Consider the following 8,217-nt stretch of genomic DNA (forward strand, 5'->3'; position numbering starts at 1 on the left):
AGAGCAGTGAACAATGTGTGATGGCGTGGTGAAGACAGTCATTTGTCAGCTGACCTGACAAAGACGGTTGGAACAGACTGCTAAATGCAGGGTTCTTTCCGCATACTAATCTCATGCAATCCCCTCAACTAGCCTTGGCACAACAAAAACTTTCTATTAGCTTGCCATACTGGAGGGGCGATGGCACAATTTAAGGTGAAGTGAGTTGTATAATGAACTGTCACAATAGGGTCCTACAGAAATAGATTTTGTTTAACGGAAAAAAAAAGAAATTTGACCCTTCCCTCAAAACATATATGAAAATTAACTCAAAATGAATCATAGACCTAAATGGAACTATACAACTTCCGAAAGAAAACATAGGAGAAAATCTTTAAGATTTTGGATTATACAATGGGGTCTCAGAAAAAGATTTCTTAGATAAGACACAAAAAAGCACAAACCATCTAAGAAAAATTGCTAAGGGCCTTCCCTGGTGGTTAAGACTCCCAGTTCCCAACGCAGGGGGCCCCGGTTCGATCCCTGGTCAGGGAAGTAGTTCCCACATGCATGCCGCAACTAAGAGTTCACATGCCACAACTAAGAAGACCATGAGCCGCAACTAAGGAGTCCATCTGCTGCAACTAAGACCCAGCACAACCAAATAAAGAAATTAAATAAATATGAAAAAAACTGCTAAATTAGAGTTCATCAAACATTTAAAACTTCTAGTATTCAGAGACAATTTAATACCATGAAGATAAGTCACAATCTGGGAGAAGATATTTACTAAACACATCTCTGAAAGAAAGGACTTTTTCCATTGCTTTTTATATAAAGCCCTCTTAAAACTCAATATAAATATCCAATTAAAAATGGATTTTAACAGACACTTCATTTAAAAAGATACTTGCACATGAATAGATACTCAACATCATCAGCTATTACAGAAATGCAAAATGTGGCAAAAACCACGAGATCCAACTACACACCTAAAAGAAAGGCTACATTTGTTTTAAAAACAAATATAATAATCAGGTGACGATGTGGATCAACTGCAACTCTCATAGACTGCTGGTGGGAAAGCAAAATGGCACAGGCTCTTTAGAAAACAGTTTAGCAGTTTCTTAAAAAGTTAAATATGCACATAGCATATGATGATGCAATCCAACCCTTAGGTATTTTACCCCAAAGAAATGAAAACATATGCTCGCACAAAACATATGTTCACACACACATGTGAGTGTTTTCAGAGGCTTTGTTCATAATAGCCAGAAAACTAGAAAAAACTCAAATGTTCATCAAACGATGAATGTGTAAACAAACTGTGTTTCCACACAAGTAGAATACTACTCAGCAATAAAAAGAATGAACTACTGACAGGTGCAACAAAACAGATGAATCTCCAAAGAGACTGGTAAGTGAAAGAAGCCAAAAACTAACGGCTACATACCACATGATTTCAGTTATAAGATATTCTGGAAAAGGCAACATTATACGGACAAAAATCAGATTGTTGGTTGACAGGGGCTGGTAGTGGGAGGAGGATGGATTGACTACAAAGGGACATGAGAGGTCTTCTGGGATTTCAGAAGATTTCTTTACCTCAAATGTGGTGGCTACAGAATTATAAGTTTGTCAAAACACATCACAATGTATATTTATAAACAGTGAATTTTGTGAAATGAAAATTATACATAAATAAACCCGACATAAGAAAATAATAAAACAAAACTAAAGAAAAACAATTGAGTGAAAATAAATGTAAGAAAAATCAATTTACAGTTTTTCCAATTCAAGGGTCAACATGACGATGCTTTCAATAGTTGTAAGTGACACTTGTGTTGTTACCATGTCTCTGAAGGAGAAGCCCAAACATGCATGATATAAAACCCAAAGACAAAAATTCTAAACTTAAGAAGATACTTAACATGTGATTACTTCAATTCTGGCTTCTGACTTGCCATAGATGATAATTCTAAAGAACTTTTACTGAAGAAATTTAAATTTGCATCATCAAATGAATGACCTTGGTGCTGAAGAGCACAATCATTATTTATTATCCGAACTTTTCATTTTCAATTGCATCTACCTCTTTGATCACTCTTTTTAATAAAATCATGTACCCCTTATTCCTTTTTGCTTTCTGGGATAAATAATATTCCTACATTCATCTACATCTTCATAACTATATGTGTTCTTCAACACTGTTCTCATTCTCTGCTGGCTGTCTTACCCATATATATTCTTTCTTAATCCTTTTCTTTGCCAATAACTCTTATTTTCAATAACCCAGTTAAAATCTAAATTATGACTTTTCAGCCAAAGTACTCAATCTTTGACGAAAGCAAAAAAGAGCAGAAATTATCTCATGAGCCATGAAACTGTTGCAATACTTACAAATATTTTAATGCTGGCAATTTAAAAAGATAAGAATCTTTACCTGTTGTCAAAGGATTATGATTGAGAAGTCTGAAAAATGGAATGGAATTAAAATTATCTGCATTTTCCATTACTTCCATGAAAGCTTATATTCACTTTTTTTGGTATGGAACTTGAAGGTGAAAAAAAAATCATTTTCTATTTTTACCTATAAATCACTCTAAGAGTCTGTAAAACACTCTTTCTTTGGGAACTACCCAGTTCTCTAGATGATAAAGCGGAGAAGAGAAACAAACAAAAAAATAGAAAAAAAAAGTAGCTAGCAAAGAAAAAATATGCCAAAGAACTTTTCAGGTTAAAAACCCAAGAAGTGCCTATGCTGGTAAAGCCCTTGCTCTGTAAAAAAGTACTATTCCTAGTGTCCTCCATAATTCAAGGTGTTTTTCTTCCATCTCTACAAATTTTTTAAAATTTCATGATTTAAACTACCCAGTTAAAGACAAAAATAGGGCTAATTCCTTGGTTCTGGAGCCAGAGAAGGAGAGATAAATCCAATAGGAACTGGTGAAAGCCATACTCCCATCACATAGTACCATGTGTATTCTTCTATCACAGCCTTTGTTACTGTGTATGTAATCACCTGTTTACTTGTCAGTCCCCTAGATAGTCAGCAACTTGAGAGCAGGGACCACACTTTATTCTCATTATTATTCCTCTGCCTGACACAGTGCCTAATATTTACTAGGTATTTCATAAATGTTTGCTGAATAAATAAATAAAATTTTGTTTATATATCAATAAAATAAACAAATAAATTTGGGGGAACAAAATTTTATTCCAAAATGCTGGAATAGATTTTCTTCTTAGTTCCTTCTCTCTTTTTTTTTTTTTCTTACTTCTTTAAAACAAACAGGGGAAAAAAGACCAAAAGAAACAGGAAGAAAGAAAAGAATATCTAACTTTAGGTTAACTCTACTCAAGAATTATTAGCGTATTTTTGAAGAATATTATAAAGATAATTACCAAAACTAATACCTTTTGGGTTGCCAGGCATCTGTGATCAGCATTTAACAGTCAATCCTCACAGTAACCTTATGTGACAGATATATTACCCCATTGTACGAATGAGGAAACTGAGGCACAGAGAAGTTACATAACTTGTCCTAAGTCATCAAGTTAGTAAGAAGCAGAGCTAGAATTTGAACTCACTTCTGACTGTAAAGCCTGTGTTTAACCTGAATGAAAAAAAAAGTGGGGGTGTATTAAACATATGTTAATTTAACCTTAATTTTCAGAGCACTAAATATAGAAATACCTTTTCAGTCTTCATCTACCCATCTGGGAAAGCCTCTATGAGAATTATATTTTCTCTTTTTAGTTAGTATTTATCTTTTAATTTATTTTTTCCTTAATCATCTCCCATGACAAATATTTAATTAGCCTATGGTCATTGAGACTTTAGAGATTTTTAAAAAACTATTGCAGGAAAATCAGTAAAAATGATGGAGGAAGGACATCTGAAAATTCATCCCTCCATAGAAGCAACAATACCAGTAACAACAGCAACAACAACAAAACTGGCAAAAGTGGTCAGAATCAACTTCTTCTGAACTCTGGAGATTTAACCAACAGGCTTACTGCACATTGGGAAGCAATTTATTCAAGGAAAACAAATTAATTTCTGTAAGAACAATGAGATCTGTGTTGCTTGAACCTGTCCTTGACCTTTGCTCTCCATGCCAGTGGTAGCCTTGAAAAACAGCCCACATCCCTGGTACCAGACGAAGAAGCATGGACTGGGAGGTCCTTCAAAGCCTCATTCCCAAAGAACTGTCATTGTTTAACATGTCTGGTGGTCCCCTGGAAGACATCACTTGAAAGGCTTGCCCTTTGACCTGACTGAGAGCTGTCTAGTGAGAAAAGCCGTTCCTCAGGTTGCATTTCTGGAAAACATCTTCAAGCAAATATTTTAACATGGCGGTTGCATGAGGCAATGGCTAACAGTTTGGGGCAATAAACAGCCCAACCGAAAAGCTTAAAAAGAAAAGCTGAGGAATAAGATGTCCACAGAGACTTTGAAATGTGCCAATGTATTCCTGGGAAACTGGAAGACCGCAAGACATATTCCTGGGAATCTAGGAAAAGAACTGTTAGCATTAATAAAAGAATTCATCAAGGTTGTAGGATATAAGATCAATATTATTTCTACACACCAGCAATGAGTAATCCAAAAATGAAATTAAGAAAAAAAACTATTCCATGTGTAACAGCACCACAAGAAAAAAAATACTTAGGGAAAAACGTAACCAAGTAAGTGCAAGATTCACACTGGAAAGTACAAAACTGTTGAAAGAAATTGAAGAAGATCTAAATAAATATAAAGACATGCTGGATTCATGGACTGGAAGATAATCTTATTAAAATGTCACTACTTCCCAAATCGAACTATGGTTCCATTGCAATTCCTATCAAAATCCCAGCTGATGTCTTTCCAGAAATTGCCAATAATTACAAAATTCACATGGCAATTCAAGGAAACAGAATAACCAAAACAATGTTGGTAAAGAACAAAGTGGGGGACTCACACATCCTGGTTTCAATACTCAGTTCAAAGCTACTGCAATCACAGTGTGGTACTGGAATAAGAACAGACATGTATATCAATGGAACAGAAATGACAGTATAGAAATAAACCCTCATATTTTTGGTCTATTGATTTTCAACAAGCGTACCAAAACAATTCAATGTGGAAAGAACAGTCTTTTCAAATGATGCTGGGACAACTGCACATCCAGACACAAAATAATGAAGCTGGACTCCTATACTTCACACCATATATGAAAATAAACTCCCAATGGATCAAATATCCAAATGTAAGAGCTAAGGCTATAAAACTCTTAGAAGAAAACACAGGAGTAAATCTTTATGACTTGCATTAGACAATAGTTTCTTAGATATGATACCAGAAGTACAAACAACCAAAGGAAAAATAGATGAATTGGATTTTATAAAAATTAAAAAGTTTGTGCTTCAAAGGACACTATCAAGAAAGTGAAAAAACATATAGAATGGGAGAAAATACTACAGGTGGGAAGAATAAGAGGCAGCTGGGAGAAGAAAAGCATAGTAGTTGCTAGGTGTGACAATCTCAAGATTTTGACCTATTACAAATAAAACAGCCACCCTGAATCACCCCAAAGGGCAGACCCAAGCTATTTTTGTTTTTAGTGTTAATGCTTTTCTAAATCTGAGAAGCTGCCAGGATTCTAGTACATAGCAAAAAGTGATGACAGCACCCTGAAGTATATAAACTTTTGTGTGTATGTCGCTATCTAAAGGAAACCAATGCTAGCTGACTGGGGAAGCATTAGTGTGGCTCTGTGACCGCAGCTCAATTTGCCTTCATAGTGTAGCCACACCTCCCTTATTGATATTCTCAACAATGAGGTAAATAATTCAATAGGGACAAGGCTTTGATTTTCCCCTTATTCTCTCTTAGCGCTTATGTTCTTGGTACCATATTATTTTTACTTTTTTTTTTTTTTTTTTTTTTTAGCCTTTCTACATTGTAGAGTCCTACAGTTTCTAAAATCATGGAGCTTGTATTGTTAGAACCAATGAAGTGACTAAAAGAATTTTTTAAAATAAGCCATCAGTCTGGACCTTCATAGGTGAATGAAGCAGAAACACTTTAAAGTCAGAAAAAAAAAGTATACTTAACATTTAGGATTATCAACCACTGCTGGTTTTCCATAATATATTTCATTCCTAATTTTATCTGAAAGAGATATAATTACTACCAACATTCAAAAGGTGGTACTTTATTAATTAATAAGCTCTTGGCTCATTTTTGAGGTTGATTTCGGATACAAAATAGACTACGACACTGCTAACTACTTCACCTGATGTTTGTCAATAACATAGAGGCTTCATTCCAGTAACCTACTGACTTATAATTACCTGCAGCCCGGTGATGAATCAAGGTTTTGTGGGGCCTGAAGCTCATCTACTTTGGAAAATCCTATCTAATAAAAACATGCAAAATTATGAATACAAAAATCGCTAGGACCCTTCTCAAGACTTTGGAAGGGACCTCTGCAAGTGAGGAGCCCTGAAGCCTAAGCTTCATTGAATTCATGATAAATCCACCTCAGCTGGGGCCCTTTCCCAAACTTATTTAATGCAGGAAACTTATAAAACAAAATAGACTACGACACTGCTAACTACTTCACCTGATGTTTGTCAATAACATAGAGGCTTCATTCCAGTAACCTACTGACTTATAATTACCTGCAGCCCGGTGATGAATCAAGGTTTTGTGGGGCCTGAAGCTCATCTACTTTGGAAAATCCTATCTAATAAAAACATGCAAAATTATGAATACAAAAATCGCTAGGACCCTTCTCAAGACTTTGGAAGGGACCTCTGCAAGTGAGGAGCCCTGAAGCCTAAGCTTCATTGAATTCATGATAAATCCACCTCAGCTGGGGCCCTTTCCCAAACTTATTTAATGCAGGAAACTTATAAACACCCCAGTAATATGTCATTATAGGTACTAAAATAACTTAACTCGAGGGTGGCATCTTCCCTTGGTGGCTAGCCTTTGGAAAGAGATGCAATAAAGTTTTTATCTCACCATGGAAAATGTTTCCTGAAGCAAATTAGCTATGTCTATTAGAAAGACTTATCCCAAAACAAAGACTTACTATACTGTGACAATTTTTTTTTTTTTTTTTTTTTCATTTGCTGTACGCGGGCCTCTCACCATTGTAGCCTCTACCGTTGCGGAGCACAGGCTCCGGACATACAGGCTCAGCGGCCATGGCTCACGGGCCAAGCCGCTCCACGGCATGTGGGATCTTCCCGGACCGGGGCACGAACCCGACTCCCCTGCGTCGGCAGGCGGACTCCCAACCACTGCGCCACCAGGGAAGCACTGTGACAATCTTTTGAAAGTAACTGTGAATGAGTTTTAGGAGTACAGTACTAATTTATTTACAACACCAGACAGATCTGATTCTTTCACTACCTTTTTCTGTCATTTAAGAGGAACACAAATTCAAAAGGAACAAGTTGGTGCCTCTTCCATTACAAATCTTTTCTAACCTACCACGCATTTTCTACTTCATCCCCCCCGTCCCTCACCTTGTTACCTTGCTGCATAGATGCTCGAATAGCTCTCACATATGTTTTCCCATCAACATCCATTGTCTCCTTCCAGTATGAAAGCTTCTTGGGGACAAAGTCCCTGCCCTCTGCGTCTTTGTATCCCCAGTACTTTGTACAGTGCTGACACACAGTGGGCATGGCACTCAGTGAATGTTTTTGAATGAATTCATTAATTTTTAAACTGTGATTTATTTATTTATTTATTACCACAATGTATTTTCCCGTGTTGCCGACATAACTATAGTGAAACTCTGATTCTTATAAGGAACTCTTGGTGTTATAGGATGTTTAGGAAAGGTGGTGAGTTTAAGACCTTGTATTGTCGCTACTAAAACTTCCTGGTGAAGGGACCTCATGAGCCTGCTCTCCGGTGTGCTGGAAAAGAAAAACTGACCCTTGGTGCTCTCTCCCCAAGGTAGGCATCAGCAAACTAACAAGGGAAAGGAAGGAGGGCGCTAAAGATAGGCATCTGCAGGAATTGCTAATCCAGCTCCAGACACAGCCTCAACACCTTCATTAACCCAAAATGTGTGAACTGTGTGAAACTGGATTTCTGAACCACAAGACAGGTAAGAGAGTCTTTTCCAAAGCCAGGTGTAGAAGAGCTCTTTTTTACCTTGAGTCTGAAATCACCTTCGGTCCATTGAACATACCCTCTATCATTTATTTGTGTCATGAGAAATCAAA

General features: G+C 36.6%; 1 pseudogene; it reads right to left on the bottom strand.

Annotated features, from left to right (window-relative positions):
- LOC112397268 (RAD52 motif-containing protein 1-like) overlaps nucleotides 1–7,569 on the bottom strand; it is a 29,121-nt pseudogene extending 21,552 nt beyond the window's left edge.
- Between the last annotated feature and the right edge of the window lie 648 nt (nucleotides 7,570–8,217).

This window comes from Neophocaena asiaeorientalis, unplaced genomic scaffold (assembly GCF_003031525.2).
Source record: "Neophocaena asiaeorientalis asiaeorientalis breed wild unplaced genomic scaffold, Neophocaena_asiaeorientalis_V1.1 scaffold17, whole genome shotgun sequence".
In the NCBI taxonomy this organism is placed as follows: domain Eukaryota; kingdom Metazoa; phylum Chordata; class Mammalia; order Artiodactyla; family Phocoenidae; genus Neophocaena; species Neophocaena asiaeorientalis.